Source organism: Anolis carolinensis, chromosome 4 (assembly GCF_035594765.1).
Source record: "Anolis carolinensis isolate JA03-04 chromosome 4, rAnoCar3.1.pri, whole genome shotgun sequence".
Lineage (NCBI taxonomy): Eukaryota > Metazoa > Chordata > Lepidosauria > Squamata > Dactyloidae > Anolis > Anolis carolinensis.
In genome coordinates, this window is record NC_085844.1 from 200,419,330 (window position 1) to 200,446,218 (window position 26,889).

At 40.9% G+C, this 26,889-nt stretch overlaps 1 protein-coding gene across 1 annotated transcript in view; it reads right to left on the reverse strand.

Annotated features, from left to right (window-relative positions):
- The window catches only part of slc26a9 (solute carrier family 26 member 9), a 73,963-nt gene extending 47,427 nt beyond the window's left edge, over positions 1–26,536 (reverse strand). The window contains exon 1 of the mRNA XM_008115651.3: positions 26,339–26,536. The gene's annotated coding sequence lies outside the window, so the exon portion shown is untranslated. The remainder of the gene's footprint in view (positions 1–26,338) is intronic.
- Between the last annotated feature and the right edge of the window lie 353 nt (positions 26,537–26,889).

Consider the following 26,889-nt stretch of genomic DNA (forward strand, 5'->3'; position numbering starts at 1 on the left):
GCGCCGGAGCCCGGGCCTAGCTTGATTCAACAGCCTTGCTTGATTCAACAACATTTTTTTTCTTGCAACACAAACACAAGCAACAAGAACTAAAATTTGTCAAGGAAAAGTAAACTTTAAAGAACTTTGAAGCAAAACTAGCTGGAAAGAAAAAAAAAATGACTTGGTTTGAAACTCCTAAATAAATGTAGAAACAACAGAATATTTGCTTGAATAAGCCAATGTGATACATAGGTTTTTTTTGGAGGGGAGATCAATGTTTGCTTTAGTCCTCGCATGGAGAGAAAGGGGGAGAGATTGAAGGGAGAATACATGAAAATGAGAATATTGGCACCCTTCTCCACAAAGCCTGAGTTCTTGCAGATAATAATTAATTGATACAATAAGTCTGTGCTAGAAGTGGTTGGGAATGAATAAATGGCTTTTGGAGCAACCTGTTGATCAAGTATTCTAGCTGATTTTGGTACGATAAGGTCCAGTCCTAAACACTGTTGGTCAAGACTATGTCCTGTTTGGATACAGAGATGGTTGCTTATAAGTGAACATACTTAGGGAAGCATACCCTCCAATACTTCATAGTTGAAAACCAAGACATATGTGTCTAAGCAGAATCAGAGTGAGGTCAAGATAGCAAAAGCTGTTAATGAGGAAGAACACACAAGCCAGGAGAGGCTCCAACAATTTGCTGTGGCCTGAATCTACTGGAAAGGGCAAGACTCAACCACTCTTCTCTCTCTCCTGCTGCACTGAGTGTAAACTACTTTTGCACTTTGAACTTGGTTTATAGTAGTGGTTCTCAATCTGTGGGTCCCCAGATGTTTTGGCCTTCAACTCCCAGAAATCCTAACAGCTGGTTAGGGATTTCTGGGAGTTTTAGGCTAAAACACCCGAAGACCCACAGGTTGAGAACCACTGGTTATAGCAACAAGGTTAAGCAACAATGGGGAGATTAGAGAGAAAATAGGACAATTTTGAAAACGGTCAAAAAAGTGGGCAATTAATTGGGACTGCCCTTATCATATTAGGACAGTTGGAAGGTATGAGATTGTGTTGCGTGACTTGCATTAATTTTACTGAGAATTTATCTTTTTCTTTTTTGGCCCCTGGGAGCTCTTGGATGAAAGACTTCACCTTGTGACCCACTTCAAAATGATTTTTTTAAAAAGAACCAACTGCTAGATTTATGTAAAGGTTTGAATATAAACTGGGAGTTAATGACAGGTGACCTTCTACACTCCACCCTGAGACCGCCTGAGGGAAGGAGAGGGAAAGGAAGGGGCAGCAGAGGTTGCCAGGGGTTTGGCAAGTTTCTGCAAAAAGGGAAACTAATCATAGTTGTCAATCGAAGAATTTGGCCTTTGTCACTCCTTGTAGAATTCACACTGTAGATCTTTTCTCATGAGAATGTAACAAAGGGTTACTCATGGATCAGGCCCACTTGTTGGCTCCACTCTCTGTCTGGAAGATGTGCAAAAATCAATGAAACCATATTGAGTCAGCAAAGCAGTTTAAGAGCTGTGGTGGGATACAGACCCAAAAGTTGTTACACCAGTTTCTGCTCTTGTCCATTGTAAACTTTTAATTGGGACACTCAGCATGTTGCAGTTGAATTATAAACACTCAAAGACTTCAGGTCCTTTGAGCAGACTAAATACTGAATAGCTTTTAACAAGACAGAATTTGAGCAGGCTCCATATACACATTTTTTATAATTGCCAAAACCTGAAATTACAGTTTGTTGCCTAGATCATAATTTCCTCATTTATAACAAACTCAAGGTATATTATAAACCATATCTCGTGTTTAAAACAAAAAGGTGTACGTAAATCTAAGACTTTCAAAAGGCAACACATTCTCCTAACATTAAACCATGTGTCTGAGTTCTATACATGCCTCAGAACTATTCTCACAGGTTGAAATGGAAACATTTTTAAGAGTCATCTTGGGTGTTTCTTCTCTCACTTTGGAAATCACTTCCTTGAGATTTAATAGAATTATAAAAAAAGGTCATCTTTTGGAAATGACCACTACTGCCATTACTTTTATCCTTCCTTTCTTCAGAGAGCTCAAGGCAACCTGCATGGTTCTCTCTTCTCACTATGGTCAACACCCACTAGTATTTTTCTAGAAATGTTTGGTTCTCAGCACAACTCCATAGTTATCTTCCTGTGGAAATCAGAAGCCTTGAACATTACCTGAGAATGGTCCCATACTGTTGTTCCAACATATGCATTCCATATACTTTAGTCAGGATCAAAAAGAGGTAATTTTAATTTTCTTATCCAAGCTGTTCTTAAACTCTTTGTAAAATATTTTGGAGTAAAATGGAGAGTCTATGAGGTACATCACAACAATAACAGGGCAGCCGAGCACCTTGATAACAGTTTGCAGCACTGATATTGGTTGTTGATGTTGATGTATTTTTATGATGTTTTTACTTTTCCAGTTTTAATTATTTTAATTATATTGTTTATTTGTTACATGTTTTTAATTGTGTAACTTTATAATCCTTGTTTATGCTGGGCTTGGTCCCCTTGTAAGCTGCCCCGAGTCCCTTCAGGGAGATGGTGGTGGGATATAAAAGTAAAGTTGTTGTTGTTGTTGTTGTTGTTGTTATTATTATTATTATTGTTATTATTATTGACACAACGACATTGTATGACACAGCAAACAAGATAGATATGCTGGGTTTCGTTTCACAAAATCACAAGTTGAACACTTCCCAAGTGTCTAGGACTGTGTGATGTATTTTCGGATGATACGTGCAGATCCCAGCAGGGTGGCCTTTTGCAGTTGGCAGATTGTGATTTTGTCAATGTCTGTTGTTTCCAAATGCCGGCTGAGATCTTTCGGCACGGCACCCAGTGTGCCCATCACCATAACATTATTATTATTATTATTATTATTATTATTATTATTATTATTATTATTATTATTATTATTATTTACTTGTAAGAGCTGTTGCAGTGAAACAGCACTTTTAACCTTAGAAGGGTGAACTTTCCAGCAAATGCATGGGACCTAATTCAATACCCATAGTTTGGTCTCACATGCATACTTTTGCGCTCATTCCATAGACTTTCTTGGGAAAAGGAAATATATCAACTAATCATCCCTCCCTACAGAATGAATATTTGCAATAGTTTTGCATGTGGCAATTTGAATATACAGATGCCAATGCACTACACTGTCATGGAGAAGACTCTATATCTGCTTTCAGTCTGTTGTCCAGGTAATGTCCTGCTTCCCTTTTTCATCACCCAACATTTTCTACCTGGGGCAGCTATCGCTCTCTCTCTTTCTAAAGGAAAAACTGACTGCAGTGTTCCCTCACTACTTCACAGTTCACTTTTCGTGGATTTGCTGTTTTGCGGTTTTTCAATAAACTCTACAAGACTATTATAGATCATAAAAATTACAATTTACAGCCTAAGGAAGGGAGGAAGGAGAAGCCAAAGGGAGATAAAAGAAGCCCAAGTGGCAATGGGAGGGGAAGGAGGCAATTTATCAACACACGATTGGTTGATAAAGACTTAAAATAGTGTATAACTACTAAAATAATGTATAAATATTAAAATAAATATAGCATCCCTACTTTGCAGATTTTCACTTATTGCAGGTGGTCCTTGAACCTAACCCCCGTGATAAGTGAGGAAACACTGTATAACAAAACAGGCAGAAGACTATTTCTCTGGCACATGACCTACTGTTTCCACATAGCAAGATGGTTTCATGATGACAGAAAGCCATGCTATAAATGTATTGTAAAAAATCTTTACCTCTTCTAATATGCTTTAAACCTTTGATCAGCTGTGTCAAACTCATTTTCATCAAGGGCCCCATCACCCTTATGGTTACTTTCAGGGGGCCACTGAATCCATGGATGGAGAATCCATGGGTACAGAGAGCCAACTATCCTTTTTTTTACATAGTTGTTGATGCCCAATTTGGGTCCCAGGCGTTATTGAATGACAACTCCCATGACTTTTGATTATCCGTCGAGCAGACTGGTGATAATGAAAATTACAACCCAACCAGCACTTGTTGTTCTGAGCAAAAGGTTAAAGGATAATTTAAAGTCAGACATCATATCAACAAGCCTAGTATCTACATTCAAACCCAACTGTTCTGACGTCAAATCAATCTGTAGCCTTCCAGACTTTACTGCATCACAACTCCCATCAGTTCTAGTCATGATGTCTAATTATGAGGAATACAGGAGTTGTAGTCTAGCATCTGAAGAGCCACATAAAATTACATTCAGCCCACTGGCCTTTCGTTTCCCACATGTGCCCAAGATCATATATAGCACCTCTAGAGTGTTAAATTAGGACCTTGTTTTCTGTCATCATCAAGTTATTTGAAATCACCCTTGCTCAGTGTTATCTTCAAGAATCTTTAAGCATATTGCCATTGTTGTTGTTATTATTATTATCATAGTATCATTATCATCATCATCATCAGATTTATTTGGGTCACATACCAGAATATGCATAACAATAAAATTGACATGTTTAGAATGCACCTAAAATAGTATTTGATAAGTACAGATAAAACCATTATTAACACATTTTGGCAGGATCACTCACTAAGATCATTTACCACTTAATTTTATAGCATCTATACAAAACGTACCCCCTTTTAAACTGATTTGTGGTTTTGTAACCCTATATTAAAAGTGCTTTCAGTAATAATTCTCATATCTCCCCTACTGCAAAAGCTTTCAAACAGGTGGAAAAGTGTGTGTCTGAATATAAATCTGAATGTGATTGAAGTTTCACATATATTTTATGAAGAGGCCCTATAACAGCAATATTAGCAGTGATTTTCTGAGTGGTGCTGTTCAAAGTATTGTTTAGGCAAGGCTACCTGCCATTCTAACGTCCCACAAGCCCTATTTAAACATTACCACACTTGCTCCCATGCTTCAGGCATTAATCACCACTCACCCACAAGAGAGCTCCTAACCCCACTCCCTCCAGTCGTCACTTCCCTCACGTGGAAAATAGTGCATCTGAACAAACAAGGTTTCTTTTCAGATGGAGGCTCCCTGTGCCAAGAAGAACACTGGAAAGCCATATCTCTTTCTTCTGTAGAGAATCTCCACATGAATAGGAGTATCTCCTCTTCAGATGAGCTGCTTTTCACATGAGAAGAACAACTGAGGGTCCTAGGGTTGGTACTCCCCTGCTTCTTGGTTGAATACAGCATGACAAGTTCAGTGGGCCTTTTGAAGTGGCTAAGTAGCTATAAGAGCTTAGAAATGTTATTGTCTGGAAATATAATTACAAGTTCTACAAATAGCATGGCCACAAAAGTTTTATCTTTTCTTTTAGCTAAAAGAAGAGATAAAACTTTTGTACCTGCATGTGCAAAAACTAAGAACATCTAAAAGTTTTCCCACTCTTGTCTGAAGCCAATAGCCAGGACATCTGTACTTTTTTATGTAGAAATCAAAACAATGCAAGAAAAGAATTCTATGTTTGAGTCCTTTGTTAAGACTTTATTTTTACTATTAGTGTGGCTCTGCAATAATTCTCTGTTTTTCTTCCTTGGCTAACATCAGAGCTATTTTCATGCTGTGGAAAAATGAGCAGAAACATAGACAAATAGAAGCATAGCAGTAATCACTGCCCTCTAGTTATCCATGCCCATTGCAATAACAGAATAAAGTATGATTGATTTACATGTCAACATCTGCAAAGGTCTGAGAGAAGCTTTCTTTCGTTTTGTTCTGTTTTATTTATTTATTTACTTTATTTATACCCTGCCCTTCTCACCCCAGGGGAGACTCAGAGCAGCTAACAAGTAGGCAATAATTCGATGCTGCATATACAAACATAGAATAAAAATCTAAATGTGTGCATTAAAAACCATAAAATGAAAACATCAAAACATTAAAAATAGTTATTAAAACCACACAGTCCAAGAGCCATTCCAGTCGAATTGCACTTATTCCATATCACTTATTTCACTGAGTTTACTGTCCCACAGCCATGCTTTTACTTTTTCTCTAAAAGTCAGGAGGGAGGGAGCTGATCTAATTTCACTGGGGAGGGAGTTCCACAGCTGAGGTGCCACCACTGAGAAAGCCCCGTCTCTCATTCCCACCAACCGCACCTGCGAAGAAGGTGGGATCAAGAGCAGGGCCTGCCCAGAAGTTCTTAACTTCTGAGGTGGTTCATAGAGGGAGATATGTTCAGACATGTAAGCTGGGCCAGAACCATTTAGGACTTTATAGCCTAAAGCCAGCACTTCAGTTGTGCTCGGTAGCAGACTGGCAGCCAGTGGAGCTGACGTAACAGGGGAGTTGTGTGCTCCCTGTACGCCACTCCAATGAGAAATCTGGCTGCTGCCCATTGGACCACTTGAAGCTTCCGAACAGTCTTCAAAGGCAACCCCACGTTTTATGCTTTCTCTTGCATTGTTTCCATCTCTACATAGTCCTGAAATCTGAAAAGTTTCAACTTGTGTTTGATCTAGGGCAAGGCCATTGATAACACCATCTCAAAAACTTGACTTTCATTGATGCTGACATCATTGGCCTGTTTGCTTTAGATGGAATTTTAATCATGGGACTTTTTTGTCCTTCTGCGTGCCTTCAACCCTCCATGATTTGTTCCTTATTCTTGAGAGTACTTGCTTGCACTTTTATCAGTAGGAAAACCAGGAAACAAAAACAGCTGTACATGCATGTGAGTACAAGATCCTATACGTGACAAAACATTTTAATAATAAAACAGATGTGCTGTTTGGAAAATTGAAATAGTGGAAGAAAACACTGGGGAAAAATTGGCGCATTTCAAATGCTGGTTTGATTCTGAAGCATTCCAATATTGGCTTGCAGCCAGATTGTCTGTAGCTCAATGGGTAACTTGAAAATGCTTGGAGTGGGCTGAGAAGCAGTCTGTCTTTTGGAAAAGCTTTGAAGCACTGGAAACACTTAATGAGATATTTGTTGTCTGGGCATGAGATACACTCCACATGCATGAACAATAACCAATACAGATTATAATGTGGACAAAAAAGGCTATGACTTTATTTGGTTACAACTATAGACACGGACTGGCCCATACATGAGTCTGGATCCAGGCATCGGTCCACCTGCTTTTGTTGACCAATGAGTCTGCAAGTCTGCCCTAGTTCCAGATCTTGTAGGAATGACCTGAGAAATACCCAAATTTACTAGAATATAATGTGCCACTGAATGTAACACACACCTCAATTCGACAGGTGCTCATTATAAAAAATGGATGTGCCCTTGAATGTTATGCGCCCAACTACACAGGCTTAGAACATCAGGGAGACAGTCAGCATGAATGAGGCCATTTGGGAAGCCGTGCTCCCCTGTCAGGCAAACCCGTCAGCCACACATCATTCCCAGCTGGCCACATTCACGAAGCCATCAAAACTGAGGTGGAGGGAACTACATGGGACTGTGGGGCAAGGGCGGGCAAGAGACCCTAAGGATTACCTGGTAGGATGTTCTGCAGTTCAGTGGTAGGAATGACTGGGTCACCAGCCTATTTCCAGGTGCCTGCTGCAGCCACCGCCAGGAACAGCCCCTTCGGGCCCTCTGCTGGCCTCTGGGGTCCTGGGTTGCTCCATGCCTTTTCATGTAGGTGGGTTTATGTGTGTGATTCTAACATGCCATCGTATCTAATGTGTACCTCAATTTTGGAAATGTAATTTAACAAAAAAAGTGAGCATTAGATTTCAGTAAATAAGTTACCTAGTGTGCTCCGCTGCAGTCTGGCCAGCTGGAAAAGGCCAGACGGGTGAGGGTGAGTAGCGCGGGAAGCGGGGCCAATGCTGGCCCCGCCTCCCGCGCTACTAGCCCTGACCCCGCCTCCCACGCTGCTTGGGAGGCGGGGCCAGGGGACGCTGGGCAGGAGGCAGGGCCAGGGCGCGGGAGGCGGGGCCCGCTGGCGCCGCGGGAGGCACATGGCCACGCCTCCCGCAGCGCCGGCGGGGGGGGGCACTTTTCCCCACCCTCGCTTAATATTTTTAATTTTCTCTGGCCGGCCCTGGATGCTGTTAAGTATTTGCCCCCTGGCTGGGCAGAGCCAACTTTGGACCACACTCCCCAGAGTCTCCAGTGCTAGTTGACATTGGTCGCACAATCTTGGATTTATGACCAATGCTACCTGCCCCCATAACAATATACAGAACCCAGAGGAGGCTGGATGGATGTCCGTTCACTTTCCGAACCCAATTCAAGGTGCAGGTGATCGCCTATAAAGCCCTGAACGGTATGGAACCCTCCTACCTTTGTGAGCGCCTCTCCCCCTATGAACCTGCGCGATCTCTTCATTCGTCTGGGGAGGCCCTCCTCTCGCTTCCGCCTCCGTCACAAGCGTGGTTGGTGGGGACGAGGGAGAGGGCCTTCTCCGTGGTGGCCCCCCGGCTCTGAAACTCGCTCCCCAGGGAGATCAGGCAAGCCCCCACCCTGATGGCATTTCGGAAGAGCCTGAAAACATGGCTCTTCTCACAGGCCTTTGGTTAAAGACCGCCCAGCCCCATAATAATTCCTTGACCTCTTTGCACTGGTCGCACTTTTCCTGGTCAACTTGACATTAGCTCAGGGCTTCTCTCATCCCTAACTGACTCCAAATGAATTTGCTGCACTTCATTTATTATCTTGAATTCATAATTTTAAGATGTACTTTAGCTTATCTATTACTGTAACCTCGCTGGTTTTAATTCTGTTTTATTAAGTGTGTTTTTATATCATAGGCTAATGTTCAGATTTTATAACTGGTGCATGTTTTGTCCATTGATGTACTGTATATTGTTATTGTTTTTATTTGATATTTCTGTGAGCCGCCCCGAGTCCCCTTCAGGGGAGATGGAGGCGGGATATAAATAAACAAAATAAATAAATAAATAAATAAATTAATAAATAAATAAATAAATAATACTCATTGCTAAGTGAGGGAACTTACTCTGTCCCCATATTTTATAGACAAACTGGAAGTGTGGAAATACTACTTTTGTGTAAATATACATAAAATTAGTCTCTGAAGCAGGTGAAGAGAACATGCAGCACTCCATGTGTTGTTGAATACCACTCCCATGAGCTGTAGCAAGAATAATTAATGATGAGAGGGTGAAGAAAGTTACAGTTCAATACCCCACTCCTGCTAATTTGATAAATATTATGAGTATTTCCTATTTAGCACCATTTTAATGGGAAAAGGGGTCAACATCTTTACTGGAAAATTGGCACAGAGGTTAACTGTAATCAATAGCATAATAAAACAGTACTAAATGAACCACTTCCACCACCACTACAAAATTCAACTTCTGAAAGCAATCTGCTTCTTTAGTTTCTGGTGTTCTTCTCCATTTGCTGAAGCAGTGCCATGGGTACTCTTTCAGAAAGCTACTTAAATAAACCTTTGTCTATTCTGACTGGCAAGCGGTCCTTGAGCCTAAAGCAGTCCTTTCAAAATTTGCTACCTCAGGTCCACTAACTTCAGATGCTAGGAAATGGATCTTCAGGCTGATACAGCAGGTGCTATTATGAGTATTTCTGACTGTCTGGGTTGTCATGTACTCCATTTTCTTCCCCCACTGGTCCAATAAAATGTTGGTTAGCTATTCATGACCTCAGAGGATTCTACTGGTAAGATATCTAAAGTACACAACAAGGGAAACGTGAATGATAATGTAGTCTTAAGATAAATGTTGATGGCTATTGTCATATTACAATAAGGCACTTACCTAAGTAGGTGAATAAACTAATTGACTACAAAATGACAGAACACTCCTAGTGGTCACATACGTTCCCAGTTGAGACCATTCAAATGCATTATAAATGAGCTACAACAAATTCTAGAAAATAACACTTTCCTCTCACAAATATGAAGAGGCAGGCATAAGAGCTAACTTAGACGCTATCATTGGAGCAGAGGCCAACAACGAAGTGTTGAGCAACTTTGTAAATGGGATTACACTGGGTCAGTTTCAATTGGTGAGTACTGTTGATATGGACAAGCTGCTGGGGCTAGTAAGGAGGACAACCTGCTTTCTTGATCCCTGCCCCTCTTGGCTGGTTGACCAGGGAAGAGATGCAATTCGATCTCAAATACAACAAATTATTAATGCATCTCTCTGGGAGGGGAACTTTCTATCCTGTTTAAAAGAAGCAGTAGTTTGACCACTGCTGAAAAAGCTCTCCCTGGATCCCCTGGACCTTAATAGATACAGACCAGTCTCCAACCTTCCTTGCTTTTTTTTCCTTTTCTTTTCTTTTTTTTGTTTTTTTGTTAAGGTGATTGAGAAGGCAGTTGCTCTCTAACTTCAGACAGTCTTGGATGACACACGTTTCCTTGATACATTTCAAACTGGCTTCAGAGCTGGATATGGAGTTGAGACTGCTGTGATTGCCTTAGTGGATGATCTCTGTTCTAACATTGACAAGCGGTGTGTTTCCCTGTTGGTGCTTCTAGACCTCTCAGCAGTTTTCGATACCATCAACCATAGTATTGAAGGTTCCAGTCGTACCTCTCAGGCAGATTCCAGATAATGATACTTGGGGATAACTGATCCTCAAAAAAGGAGTTGTTATATGACACCCACAAGGTCCCATCCTATCTCCAGTGCTTTTTAATATTTACATGAAACCATTGGGAGAGATCGTCTGGAGGCATGGGGCAGGGTGTTATCAGTATGCTGATGATACCCAAATATATTTCTCCATGCCTTCAAAAACAGTCTCAGCTAAGGACAGCATGGTTCCTCTGAACAAATGGCTGGAGGAGGTAATGGGCTGGATGAGTGAAAGCATATTGAGACAGAATCCAGACAAAACAGTTGCTTGCAATCAAGGGTCCTAATCTGGGGCGGGAGGTGTGTCAACCAGTTCTGGATGGGATTACACTCCCCCTGAAAGACTGTGTACCCAACTGGGGAGGCCTCCAGGATCCATCTCTCCAAATGTCAGCCCAGGTAGATGCAACAGTCAGAAGTATTCACTACCAGTTTCAACTGATATGCCAGCTGTGCCCCTCCTAGATTTTAAGGACCTAAAGATGGCAGTGCACACACTGGTAACCTCAAGGTTCGACTTCTGCAGCGCACTTTGCATTGGGGTACCTTCGTGCCAAGTTTGGAAACTCAAGCTGGTTCAAAATATAGCAGCCGGATTCGTTACAGGAACATCTAGGAGTGAGCATATTACACCTATCCTAAAGTCACGCCACTGGCTGCCAGTTAGTTTCCAGGCAAAGTATAAGGTGTTGGTATTGACTTTTAAAGCTCTACATGGTTTGGGTCTAGATTACCTACAGGATCGCGTTCTCCCATACAATTTGCCACATACACTTAGGTCCTCTGGACCAAAGTGTCCAGTCTGCCAGAACCCAACTGCCGACTGTCACCCAGAGGACCTTTTCATCAGCTGCCACAAGACTGTGGAGCAACCTGCCAGAAGAGTTCCAACAGCTAAACGAGCTTCTGGAATTAAAAACCCCTCTAAAGACCAACACAAATTTGACATCAAAAATGGCAGTACTCAAAAAACTGGTTGCAGAACATTTCAATATTCCTGGTGTCTCAGGCCCTTTCTACACTGCCTTTATATCCCAGGATCTGATCCCAGGTTATCTGCTTTGAAATTGATTATATGAGTTTCCATTGCAATATAATCTGCGATAAGAAGATAATCTGGGATCAGATCCTGGAATATAAGGACAGTGTAGAAGGGGCCTCAGTAAGTGACTTTACAGGTTGTAGTTCTTAAATAAGGAAATTACAGAGGAAGACAAGAAAAAGAAACGGCTTAAGTGAATCATATTCATACATTCTAGTGCATCGACAGAGGTATGAACTGGGTGGGGTGCTTTATGGCACCCTACAATACAAAAATCCTCATCTTACTTTGCACATTTGGCAAAGTAGTATTCTCAGAGAAAGTTTTGAACCCCGGAAAACTGACTTTTGGTAAGCCAATTTATTATTTTCACACTTCAACACTACCTAACTACTGTAAAGATCTGAAGGACTGGACAAGAGCCAATATTTGCATCTTTCTAGATCCTATTACATTCTACCCCACTCCCACAAGTATGCAAATATGCTTTATATCAAACAATCTAGTATCACTTTATACCGTATCTGAAGAAATAGGTTTATATCCGTGAAAGCTCATGTGAAAATAAAGGTGCTGCCACATTTCCCTTTCTTTGTTTTTCCATCTTCTTCCTTCCTCCTTTTTTAAACTAGCAAGTATATGACTCTGTACTCCAGAATCTAGAATGTTCAGGAACTTTTCAGACCAGTTTTCCAGTCAGTTGTGTACATGAATTGGACCTTAAAAATCTAGCAACTCTGGCTACAGGAGGTCATTAAAGTTTCCATGACACAGTTTGTGTTTGATTGTTATTTTGATTACCTGGCCATCTTCCTAATGGGTTAATTCGGGTAGGTGACCTATATTACTCAGCCAAATCACCTCCACAGAGCATTTTTGACTTCCTGCTACAAGCTGCTAAGATATGTCATTAAAATCATCAAAGCTCCACTACAAGAGGAAGGCACATCTTTATTGGGGATGGTGGCTGCTCAGAAAAGGTGGCTTCTGGGTAGGTACTTAGTACATAGAAGAATACAATAAGACTCTCATATCTGTGCATCCCATACCCGTGGTTTCACTTATCTTCTGTTCACACAACAATCTGACACTTGGGGAGTGAGGAAACTGCTGCCACCATTGCTATGTTGCCAGGGAGAAGTAGGGGAAGCCACCATGTCTCCTCTCAGGCGACAAAGCAAAGGCCTCATCACCCGGAGAAAGGACAGAATCCACTTCACCTTATCCCTAGCAATGAAGCAGAGCAAGTGCTTTGTCATTGGGAAGAAGTCACCCTGCCACCTTGCTTCTCTCAGACAATGACACACAGCAAGCACTTCATTGTTGAGGAGAAGGGAGGGAAGCCACACTGTCTTTTTTCCATTCAGCAAAGCATAGGAACGTCAGTGTCTTACTGCTGGGAATTAGGAGAGCACTTTTCTCATAAGACCTGTATTGGTAGAGGACAGAACAGGAAGTACCATGGAGGTGATGGCTGTGGATGTTCATCCAGTCCCAAATACTTTGGCTAAACACATCTTATTCCCAGCTATGACCACTGTTGTGTTCAACCTTATTTTAACTTTAGCCACAAAACTGAGTGACCTGGAGAATTAAGCCAAAAAGAACATTGGGTTGTATTTAGACAAATAAATAGAGATATAACAACACTTGATTATTGGTAAAGAACAGAACAGGGTTAAGAACTTGCAAGGTCGTCTCAAGTGAAGATTTTGCTTTAAAAATACACCCTAACTAAATGAGAGTGAAATATGAACCTTTCTTCTAATTTATTGCTTAAAAGTGTTAGGGAAAAAGCTTTGTGCTTGACCATGAATGAGCTTATTCATAAGCAAAATTCAGGGGAAATGATGGGGCAAAGTGTATGCTGCAGATTCAGCGAACCTCAATACACCAGAGTGGGCACACTATAGTCATGAAGTGTATGCCTTTGTTGCAGGGAATTTATCTACTTTTGAAGAATGAATACAACCACACTGTGCAAACCTTCAATGATCTTTTTTATCTCAAGCTTGGAAAGTGCTTATAGAATGGAATGGAGTTATCTTTCGTCATCCATGGCCATCACAGTTTGCAGATTGATTGAAGTCAATGCCAGACTTAAATTATTTTGAACGACACGCTCCAGCATGCCTAGCATGGGCTTTGCACTGAATTCTGGGAGTTGCAGTAAAGAAAATTTCAAAACTGTGCTATTGGATTATTCCCCCCCCCCCCTTAAATACTCCTGAGTCTTATAGCTCTTGAAAGAACTAAGCAGGAATTGAAACACCAATGGACAACACAACAGTTTGATTATAGCTGGACTACATCAGGAGGACCACACATTTAGGATGTAATCTTTGATTAATTCATCTTTCCATACAGGGGCAAATAAGTTCCATAGTTTTCTTCAGGGGGTGGGGGGTGGGTGGATATTTTACACAGTTGTCTTTTCTTAGCACATTCTGAAATATTCTAGGATATATTTCTGCAGAAATTTGCATGTAGTTTTTGTTTTGCCCCGGTGGCAAAGTGTATTAAAGCACTGAGCTGCTGAACTTACAGACCAAAAGGCCCCAGGTTCAAATCCCGGGAGCGGAGTGAGCGCCCGCTGTTGCTCCAGCTTCTGCCAACCTAGCAGTTCGAAAACATGCCAATGTGAGTAGATCAATAGGTACCGCTCCGGCAGGAAGGTAACGGCGCTCCATGCAGCCATGCCAGCCACATGACCTTGGAGGTGTCTACGGACAATGCCGGTTCTTCGGCTTAGAAATGGAGATGAGCACCAACCCCCAGAGTCAGATATGACTGGACTTAATGTCAGGGGAAACCTTTACCTTTCTGTTTAAAAAAATGCTTTTCACTTATACACAAGAAAACCATCTGCACTTTTGCACAGAATGGTCACACAGAATTCTTAAGGGTCTGTGAATTACAAGGTGCACAAGCGTTTTCCTCCTGTATTACTCTCACCAACAGAGTTTCTTAAATGTCAGGAAATTCCTTTTTAAGCAGGAAATGAATAATGACACATTCGTTCCATCTCTACAATGCATACTCCATTTCTGACTCAAATAATGACAACACTTACATTGCAGTTCCTCAGATGCCAGCAGTGTGGGTTAGAGAAAAGGAAGTGTTGGTAAAAGGACAAGAAAAGAAGGAAATCTAGGTTCAACGGTAGAGACTGGTGCTTTATAGTTAAAGGTAAAGTTTTTCCCCTGACATTAAGTCTAGCTGTGTCTGACTCTGGAGGTTGGTGCTCATCTCCATTTCTAAGCCAAAGAGCCGGCATTGTCCATAGACACCTCCAAGGTCATGTGGCTGGCACGACTGCATGGAGCACCATTATCTTTCCGCCAGAGCAGTACCTATTGATCTACTCACATTTGCATGTTTTCGAACTGCTAGGTTGGCAGAAGCTGGAACTAACAGTGAGAGCTCACCCTGATCCCCGCATTCAAACCGCCAACCTTTAGGTCAGCAAGCTCAGCATCTCAGCGGTTTAATCTGCTGCGCCGCTGGGGGCTCCTATTTGCTTTATAGTTGCATAGAGTTAAATACACTTAGGTAGGTAAATCTATGACTCCTTTGTCCTTGCATTTAAAACAAAAAAATTAATAATTTTCTCCCCATTGAATATGAAAATGGATATTTGCATTTTTTTTAAAAAATTACTCTTCCCAGAAAGATACCTTTTGTATAGAAAAATCATTTTATGCCCGTCCATACTCCTTGTTTCTAGAAACAGATGTGTAGAGGGAATTGGACACAAGTGTTAGGGTTTTGCAGAAAAACACCTTCCAGAAACACACAAGTGTTTTAAAACACAAAACTGCATTTTTGTGCAAAATTGCAAATTATAGGTTACACATATGTGACTTTGAAAACATTCTTATGTGAACCTGCAGGTGACTAGTTTGTTGTTCTCATGTTTTCCTCTGAAGCCAAGAGGTAGAGTCTGCTAATCAAACCCATGACCTTAAAGTACATGCCTTTTAAGTGTTCCTAACACCGACACAAACGGCTGAAATTTGATTCTGTATTTCCTGGATCCGTTTTGTATGTCTACATTAATTCAAAATTTACATTTGCTTTCTCAGTGGGCGTATTCTGCTTTTTTTTACACAGCAATAGGACAGAGGAGGATCAAAGGTACTGTTCTGGTTGAACACAGCTATAGCATTTGCAACAATGCTGTATGCAGAATTATGTCTGCCCATATTTCCCACTAGCCAACAATTGCTAGTAAATTTACTGAGCCTTATCATCTACAATTGTTCTGGAAAGTCACATTGAAGTTCCTGCATGGTGCTACTTAATCATAGCTTTGGCAGAATGGCCTTTTGCATAAGCAAAGGGATTTTTCTCCCTATCATTACAGGAAAAGCTACATTCATGAGTTAGGACAATTAGTAGCCTAATTGGAGCTGTTTACAGATGTATGCCCCAGGATTCAAGGCATGTAGCCGGGGGGGGGGGGGGCTTGAGGGGTTTCAGCCCCCCCCCCAAATTCTTAGGGTGGTCCGCAAAAAGGCCTTACATTTATAATTTAAACTGTTAGGTTTATTCATTTCATGATCTGATCACCATGCTCAATATATTCCATATGCATGGGGGTATTGGGATAACCATATAAAAGGTTTGCTAGGGTAGATCCTCTCTCACTCAGACTCAACCCCCCCCCCCAAACCAAAATCCCAGCCTCTCCCAAAACAAAATCCTGGCTACGGGCCTGCCTAGGAAGAACACTATGTTTCTCTGCTGCAGCACTTCCCCACATACCCCCCCCCCCGGGGTTTTACACTTTAGGTCCCATCAGCCTCAATCAGAATGGCCAATAGTAAAGATTGATATGAATTGTATAGTTCAAAACATCTAGAAGGAACCAATTTAAACAAAATTCTCTAGACCAGACATGGATAAAATGTGGACCTATTGATATTGGTGAATTATGACTTCAAGAAGTTCTAGCCAACACAGCCAGTAGAGAATAATGTTGGGAAATGCATTTCAAAAACATCTGGAAGACATGCTCTAAATTTAGTGTGGAGTATAATTTGGAACCCCTCGTGGCACAGCAGGTTAAACTGCTGAGCTGCTGACCTTGCCGGTGGTTTGAATTCCGGGAGCAGGGTGAGCCATCGCTGTTAGCCCCAGCTTCTGCCAACTTAGCAGTTCGAAAACATGCAAATATGAGTAGATCAATAGGTACCGCTCCGAGGGAAAGGGTAACAGCACTCCATGCAGTCATGCCAGCCACATGACTTGGAAGTATCTTCAGACAACGCCGGATCTTCAGCTTAGAAATGGATATGAGCGCCAACCCCAGAGTTGGACATGACTAGACTTAATGTCAGGGGAAAACTTTTGCCTTTATCTATGTTTCATTTGGTATACTAAAAACCAGCTCTTTGGTTCAGATGAAGGGAGGTAGACATAAGAAACATCAGTGAACTTTAGTCCTCCATATATATGAGTTCTAAAATTCCCAGGAGCAGTGTTCTCAATCTGTCTAATAGAGGGAGAGGTGAGCAGCAGTTATTCCTGTGGGTCATGGACTGGCACCCGTTGTGTACACATTAGCCACAGCTTGCCAGGTGCCCAACAGCTCAGGACCAACATAGGTCCAATGACTACCACCCAAAGTCATACCATAATCATAAATGAGATATACCATTTCCATGAGAACTCTATAATGTTGACTTCTATGTTGTCCTATATTAAAAAGCGGGAAGTCTTTGTAAGGATTAATTGTCATTGTTACAAAGACCTTTTATACAATATAATGTATGCATTTAGCTCACAGAGTATTATTGCAAGGGTCTACTCTATGATGAACCTTGAGCACTTAGGAAAAGAACTATATGAATGCATAATAATCATATCTGTAGTCTGAAGTGTTGATTTTTCTACACTTCTAAATATGGCTCAAAACCTTGCATGTAAAATTGTTCCCTTTTGTTTCTGATCAGTCAGTGTTGCATAAACCAACTACCAGAAGTTCTGAATTCCCAATTAAAACACAAATCGTAATCCACTTAAGTATGGATACAGAAGGGGAGAAATATCATGTCTTCTACTTGCAAGGATACATATTGTTATGGAGTAACTAATCTGTACTGAGTGTTCTTGAATATGATTGTAAATTCTCTTGTATTTACATGGAGCAAGTGTTATTATTTTAATTAACAACTTTTTAAATACCAGAGTTCAGGGAGGTAGAGGCATTAAATCAATGTGAACTGAAATGAAAAAAAAACCCCTGACTATCTTGCCCTGTTTGGAATCCCTATTCTGATTCTTTTCTCTTCCTCGTGGTTTTGGTTTAGTGCCATCTAGAGGCATCAGTCAGAATCAGGGCCCTATCACAGTAAGCGCTGCCTTTGATGTACAAAAAAGGAGTTGTACTTTTCTAACTTCTGATTACCATAAAGTCAGGTGAGATCTTTTATACTATCTTGAAATCTTTTTTTTTAAAAAGGAAGCATAAAAATATAATCAATGATGATGTTGAATTAACAGAAGGAGATGACAAATGGGGACATATATGGATACAGGTTGAGCATCCCTTATCCAGAATTCTGAAATATTCCAAAATCCAAAGTTGTTGAGAAAGTAGCTGAGAAAGTGACATGTATGCTTTCTGATGGTTTGGTGTACATAAACCCGTGCCGAAAAATATTAAAAATACTTTATAAAATACATTCAGGCTAGATTTATAAGCTGTATATGAAACACGTATTAAGTTCATGTTTAGACTTGAGTCCCATCTCCAAGATATCCCACAATGTATGTACATATAAATATAGTTATTTCAAAATCCACTCCCCGTCCGAAACCCAAAACACTTCTCGTTCCAAGCATTTTGGATAAAGGATACTCAACCTGTGTAATCGCAAAATTAAGCAGTGGCAACAGCAGTCACAATAAAGTGGAAGAACTCCACATCTAAAAGAACATAATAATGCAATAATTATTCAAATCACATGTATTTTCTCTTTCTATGTATGTCTAAGAGTTTCAGTAAGAATAGGCAAGGCAAAGTGTGTTTTGTCTTTTTTTATTTTCCCTTATCTTGTTTACCTTTTCAAAAGCTCTTAAATTCTTTTCCTAAAGTAGTATGTCAAAATAAAGGTCCCCATTTTCCTCCCTGGCCTCTTGACTCTCCACCAACTTCACTGAATGTCAATGTTTTCCTTTACTTAAATTAAATATTTGGGAGCATTTATAGACGATTCTCATAGGCGATCATCCTTTAAAATGAAAATGTAGCCAACAGTCATTCACAGATCCAGCACTTTCTATTGCTGCTGAGCCTCAGCCAATGTTTGATGTACCACTTCACATAAGTTTCAAACCAAACTAACTATGTACTTGGCAACTAGAACGAAATCTCCAAATACCCAACAGCAGAAGAACCTGAAGCAATTGCATTAAAAATAGACACACATATTTCTTCTCTGCCTCTTGAGTCCAAGACTTTGAATTGAAAGTAGCCCAATAGCTACATGGTACAGTGCAGGTACCCTACAGATGTTTTGGGTTACAACTTCCATTAGCGCAGTCAGCATGGCTAATGGTCAAGGAACATAGACGTTATAGCCCAAAATTCTTCTAGAGTATTAGGTTACCTATCTCTGTTGCAATGCTAAATCAGGCTCAAAACATTTTGCTACCTGAGCCCTGTGTCAGGATGTATGGATACATTAGAACAGTGTTTCTCAACTGGGGGATCATGAAGGGGGTGTCAGAGAGGTTGCCAAAGACCACCAGAAAACACATATTTGTGATGGTCTTAGGAACCTCTTTGGCAAAGAAGGCTGAAGACCTCTCCACCTGTCCATCTCTTCCTTTTTGGAAACAGATGGCAAATCCTCCCATCAAAAGCCTTCATCCTTCTGTGATTGGTGGAGTTCAGAATGCTCTTTGATTGTAGGTTAACTATAAATCACAGCAACTACAACTTCCAACTGACAAAATCAACCCCCCCCCCCAAAAAATTGGGCATATCAGGCATTTGTGCCAAATTTGGTTCAGTGAATGAAAATGCACCCTGCATATCAGATTATGATTTGTAACAGTAGCAAAATTAGAGTTATGAACAAAAATAAATTTATGGTTGGGTGTCACCACAACATGAGGAACTGTATTAAGGGTCACAGCATTAGGAAGGTTGAGAACCACTGCTTTAGAATGACTAAATAATTTTGGAAAGCTACAAAGGGAATATCACAAGTACTCCTCCCCAATGCTTGTTACTAAAGATGTAATAATAAATGAAATAGCAATATGTTGCCCTTTCACAATCCATAAAATTTGATGCATGAGATGAAATTCTTGTTTTGCTCAATGGCAGGACCAACCCTGTCCAGTATTGCATTTTGACAAGGTGTACAAGGAAAACTGCTTTTCACTCTTTAGTGTACTAGGTTAACTTGAGTAACCTAGCTCAATACAAGGCAAATCAAGTGTAAAATGATGTCTTCTGGGTCAACCCCCTCTTCCACCCATGTTACATCTATACTGATGGGAGTTTTGCTGTCAGTGAGTGAATGGAAAGGGGATTGTTTACACTGTGATTAACAATTACATCATGAGATCTAATGTGTGACAGCTGGTGTGAATATGGCAAAATCCATGCTGCAATTCATGAAGAGAAGAATTATAAATAAATTTGCCAGCATCATAATAGCTGTTCTGTGCTTTTAAGGTGACTGATTTGTGGCAACATTATGATAAGGGTGTTTTTGACGGGATATATTCAGAGGAAATTTCCTATTGCCTAACATAAAGGATCTGAGAGTGTAATTTATCCAAGATAATTACTGAAATGGGATTCAAGAAATGGTCTTTCACTAGTCCTAATCCAGTATCACTAGGCCAAACTGGCTCAAATCTCTGGGCCAACCATGGTTCAGATGTGGGATAGAGTTATGCATTTTGCAAAACTGGAAAGATAAATGTAAAGGTTTCCCCCTGACATTAAGCCTAGTCATGTCTAACTCTGGGGGTTGGTGCTCATCTCCATATCTAAGCCAAAGAGCTGGTGTTGTCTGTAGACGCCTCCAAGGTCATGTGGCCGGCATGACTGCATGGAGCACTGTTATTTTCCCGCCAGAACAGTACCTATTGTTATACTCACATTTGCATGTTTTTGAACTGCTAGGTTGGCAAAAGCTGGGGCTAACAGCGGGAGCTAACTCCGCTCCCCAGATTTGAACCACTGACCTTTTGGTCAGCAAGTTCAGCAGCTCAGTGGCTTTATCCGCTGTGCCACCAGGGGCTCCTAAACTCCTAAAACTGGAAAAGATACACAAAAAGGCTGCCCAAATGATCAAGCAACTGGAGTAAAAGATCTGTGAGGAAAGCTAACACCAATTGGAGTGTTTTAACATGGGGGGATACAAATACAGGGAGGTTTTATAAAATTTCACATAGTGTGGAGACCAGAGAGAAAGCAGCCTTCCTCCTAACAGCTGAAGTTCATTCAGTAAAGCTGAATTTTGAGATTCTTGAAAGAAAAAACTGCTTCAGACAAGAAATATTTGATACGCTACCACAATATGGTTCAATATTTATGGATAGCATGCCCTCTAACTATTCCAATTTGGCAGGAAGTCCTGATTAATTATTTGTTGTTCTACCTTTTCAGCTACAGTAGAGTCTCACTTATCCAACATAAACGGGCCAGCAGAACGTTGGATAAGCGAATATGTTGGATAATAAGGAGGCATTAAGAAAAAGCCTATTAAACATCAAATTGGGTTATGATTTTACAACTTAAGCACCAAAACATCATGTTATACAACAAATTTGACAGAAAAAGTAGTTCAATATGCAGTAATAATATGTAGTAATTACTGTATTTACGAATTTAGCACCAAAATATCATGATGTATTGAAAACATTGACTACAAAAATGCGTTGGATAATCCAGAACGTTGGATAAGCGAGTGTTGGATAAGTGAGACTCTACTGTACTTTTAAAATGTCCCAGTTTCTCTCTCTTCCTGCAGCTTTTTTCCTCTGTCCTCTGCTTACCTCAATGGCTATAAACCTAGTTCAAAGTGAAGTAGTTTCCATTCAACTCAGATGTTGGGGTCCATTCTAATATAGGATCCCCTTTGTACATAGATGTGAGCTATTCTAAAATCATGGCATAGAAATTAAACAGTACAAGTGACAATACAACAACAAAAATAACATCTGACCCCATTTCCAATTCTGCAAATATGGTGAGACTAATAGCTTGATCCTCTGCTATTTTACTTCATTACTCAACTAATGCACAAACAGAGGGCAATATCAACAACACTGAGAGATTCAGGAAATAATTGAGCATAAAGAGGAAGCAGATTATACCTTTTCCTTTAGAACTAGGCTTCTTGCCAGTACAGGGCTTGGAAGAAAACACCAACTGAACCATGGATAATTATCCTGCCCTGTCTCACAAGACCAGCTGCTAAGGAATACAAATGGGAAGATGTTGGCCTTGTTCTTGTCCAGCTTGTGGAATTCCCTCAGAAGCCTCAGTTGGCTACCATAGGAACCTGAAGATAGATTAGGTACTGTAGGAACGTAAAGGTACTGTAGGAACCTAAAGATGGATTACTAGGCCTTTGGTCTGATCCAGCAGGTTTTGTCTGTTCTAAGTAGTCAATACTTTCGAAGACCATCCAACAACTGAATCAACGGATACCTTTTTTATGTCCCTACCTGAGAGCAACTGAAAGGCTCCAGGGAAACATTAAGCTTCTCTATAATAAAGTGTACCAGGGGCCCCTGGTGGCACAGTGCGTTAAAGCGCTGAGCTGCTGAACTTGCAGACCAAAAGGTGCCAGGTTTAAATCCCAGGAGCGGAATGAGCGCCCGCTGTTAGCCCCAGCTCCTGCCAACCTAGCAGTTCGAAAACATGCAAATCTGAGTAGATCAATAGGTACCGCCCCGGCAGGAAGGTAACGGCACTCCATGCAGTCATGCTGGCCACATGACCTTGGAGGTGTCTACGGACAATGCCGGCTCTTCGGCTTAGAAATGGAGATGAGCACCAACCCCCAGAGTCAGTAAAGCCTTTACCTTTACCTATAATAAAGTGTATCTCAATATTATTTACAAAGAATATTACAAATTCTTTCTCAGCTCTCTTTCCTAAAACCCTTTACCACATGGATCACTTGTTGCTTTTCAGATGTTGTTGGGCCTGCAACTTCCAGCAACCTCAGCCAATTTACTTGATCAGTCGGGTTAAAGCATTCTTGAACTGTTCTGATGCAGCTTGGGAGCATCCTTTGAGTCCTTTGGCTGCCTTCTTTGGGGCTGTCACTGCTACTGTGTCACTGCCAATAGGCAGCCCAACTCTCTGCCAAAGGCTTGCTGGCAATATCGCATATCTGATCACATGTCTGGGTGTCCTGATATGACATTGACAGAAACAAAGTTGCAGCAAGTCTCTAACAGAGAGCTGCTTGCTGGTAGCAGTGTAGCAGTGGGTTGGTTGGAGGTTTGGATAGCAGTTGGGTTGGATCCAGCTGGATCCAGCTCTCTATGCTTCCAAATCTCTGGGTTCACTTTGGAGCTTTCTCCATTTCCCTGGGGTATGGGTAAGTTATATCACAGATATGGGTTCTACTGTTACAAGTTGTTGGAACATTGTCACCACTTAAAGACCATAAATGTATGATGGCATAAACTTTCATGAGATATAGTCAGTGAACATTTACGCTATCATGAATATAGGTTTCTTTAAGGTCCTTCAGGAGTTGTTTAACCTTCTGCTTCTCTGATATTTGTACTGTTGTGCTTTGAAAAACACATGGCCAACAAAAAGTATAAGGGAATTAGAAAGTTTGCATTCCATTAGCACCTGAGACACTTTTATCCAGGATGCCTGCTAAGAGCTCTCTAATGCACACCTTCTTCTCCTCCCACCCTCTCTTGTTTCCAGAGCACCAGGCACAGTGAAGGACAAACTGTTTCAGGTCACCTACTCAGTGCCTAAAGGAGTTTTTTTTCTTGGAAAGCGATTCCTGGGGCAGCGTAACTGCAACGCTTTATAGGGTGTGTCTGCATTGTCAAGTTAATTCAGTTTCATGCCACTTTAATTGTCATGGCTCAGTGCTATGGAATTATGGGAGTGGGAGTTTTACAAGTTTTGCCTTCTCTGACAAAGAGTGCTAGTGCCTCAATAAACTACAAATCCCAGAGTTCCATAGCATTGAGCCATGGCAGTTAAAGTGGTGTCCAACTACATTAATTCTACAATGTAGGTGCATCCATACCAGCTTCTTCCTAACTCACTGTTGCCATGCAAGCACTTACCAGCTGAGATATTGTCTCACTTTGACTTATGATAGCGCTGGCTCTGTATTATAGCAATTGCAAATCACAATCAATGTTAGATTGCTCTTAAAAATCTAAACATAGTAAGTACTCTCATAAATGCAACAAACTCCACAGCAAATATGTGTCTCAGCTGAAGATGACTCTTTACCATGCAGTAAAGATAAATGCTACTTTCCAATACAGGATTTAAAAAAACCCTTGTTCTCAATTCAGTATGATTTCCAAAATAAGAAAGAAAGAAAATGAGTGAATCCCACCCAGGCCAAATTAGGACTGATTCAGATTGTGAAATATGGTTGAGTGATTATGATCTGTTTGTTAAGATCTTATATGTACACGGAAACATGGTAAAATGCTGGCATACTTCCTTTATCTAATCTCAGTGTATCACACTCCAAAATGTATTTGCAAGTTGAAAATCAAGATCTGAATGTCTGCTTTTCCAGAAGTCCAAGAAATTCTTCAAAGGATACCAGCTCAACTCCTACATCACTTTAAAACAAACATGTAAATCAGATAGTACGTATTGCTTACATTCACAGTTTGTGCAAATATTACATTCTCGTGTCACAGATATAAATGCAAATACGTAATTGGGGGAATTTGCACTGGAAAAATGGTCCTGAGGTGACCGTTAAACCACTACTCTCAACGCTATATACTCAGTTGATTTATATGGGTTATTTTGCGAAAGATTTCTAGAGCCACAGATCCATACACCCATCTTGGCACCTACATGTTGTTAAGTCCTGGGGTTGTTTTGCATGTTCAAAAGAGACAATGTGCAACCGTTGTATTTCTCTTAAGGTAAAAATACTTTTTTCCAGGTTGAAGGAAATACAAGGCTGGCATAATTGGAGCTGTAATCCTAAAAAGTAACTTTTTAAGCACTATCTAGTTCTCTTTTCTCTGTTTCTGGGTCTCAGATGAAAGGGCCAGAGATGACACACATTTTCTCCTTTTTTCAGATAAAACCCAGGGGGGGGGGGGAGGGGGGGCAATCCCTGGTAATTCCACTTTTACCACTTTTAAATGCTTAGAGTAGTTCTTGGCTTGTTGTTGAACCCAGGAGAGTGGCGGTTTGCCCCCACAATTACAGAGGAGAAACACCAATTAGCCCCCTGTATATAGTAGGAAATTGCTTTTACCCATTCCTTAGGAATGGGCATGCAGCTACCAAAATATGTGCAGAAATTATCTCCTGATACAGTACACAAATGTGACATGACACCCAGTACACATACCTCTGGTAAATTAATTCTTTCTAGAACTTATAAGGAGGCTTTGAAAAAACATACAAGAAAATAGGACAAGACATAAAACACAGCATCTCCAATCTAGAGATGTTCAAAAGCAGCAGGAAAAAGTGTGGTACTTGTTCTTGCAAAGGACATTGCTTCTCACCCTTCGGTGAAAATAGCACCATGAAAGTATTGACCTTGATGGCTGGGGATTATGAGAACCATAGGGTGCTTGGATAAAACTGTCTCCACTCATCCACATTTCCACCACCATTTTGCAGGTAGAAAGCTGGTGGTCCACAAGCAAAGACTTACACTTCTGATTGTGGTTCTTTACTGATGGATCAAAACAGGTATCTGCCCTCCTTGTGTTTTAGACTTCAACTTCCAATTCCTAACAGCTAGTAAGCTGACTGGGATTTCTGAGAGTTGAAGTCCAAAACATCTGGAGCCTCAGGGCCAAAGTTTCCCAATGCCTAGTCTAGACTTTCAGCAATACACCTGCTATACGTATAGCAACATTTTTGACAAGTTCATTTTCTTTGAGTTTAAAAAATTCCCGGTTACTACATAACATTTGCCTTTTTGGATAGGAAGAACACAGTAAAACACTTTTATTTCACATCTTGACCAAAGTCACACTGAAAAGGATACAAGCCAGCTTGTCTACAATCACCAGAACTATGTCCTTAAAGTGTCATATTAATCTTAAGTCCTCATCTCATTCGGGTAAAGAATCTTTCTTCCTCTGCTATAGGAAAACTCTTTCTTTTCCTCCTGTGTGACTATGACTACTTTTCTCTTCTGAGAAATCCTGTTTTTTGACAGTCTTGTGGATAAGGTCCAGTGTAAAAGACCCTGTGATTTAACAGGTAGTCATCACTCAAGACAACAAGCAAGGCTTTTGATTATATCTATAGCAGTACTGTAGGTTTACATGCTGCCATATTTTCCTTCATAAATCATTGCAGACTAATTCCTTGGTAAATTTGCTTTGCAAATAGGGGAGGAAATTATTTTTAAAGAGAGGGCCCTCCCCCCACTGCCCCCAGTCACATAATATTGAAATTCACACCCAATAGTTTTGCAAGCCCAGGAGTGCAAATCTTCATTGCCACCCCTCCCTGTGCCCACCCTGAACAAAGAGTGCAATTGTGTTGGGAGCAAGGCTTACCTTCACTTTCCAGGAGAGGAAAGAGGGACGGATTCGGGCAGGTGAGTGAGCTGCAAGAAGTGACAGGAGAGCTGCTCCTAAGGTGGTGCAACTGAGAAGCTCTGTTCTCAAAGAGCCCAGTGAGTCATTTATAACTCTCCTCAGTCAAGGGAACAGAGGGCTGAGCTTGAAATCTGATTGGCTTACTGTGCAAGCAATTGCTGGCAAATATATTAGGAGATTGGAAAGGGAGATAAGGGGCATTGGAAGAAGGGTAGCCCCTTTTTTCCTCTTCCCTTTTTTGGTGTATGTGTCTATGTCTCCAGCTCCCCCCACCCCCCCTATTCTCTCGTTATATTCAGGTTGTTTGATCCCTTTGACATAGGTGGTCACTCCTAGACAATACATCACATTCAATGTCCAGCAAGATCCCCCCACCATTACTCCGCTTCCAATGTTTGGACTTTGGGGGGAGGGTTGCAAGTGGAGGAGTTGCTTTTGTTGATCTGTTCTATAGTTTCATGATGGACCAGTCTCCGGCCTTTGTATCTTCTTGATGGCCTTTTTGCATC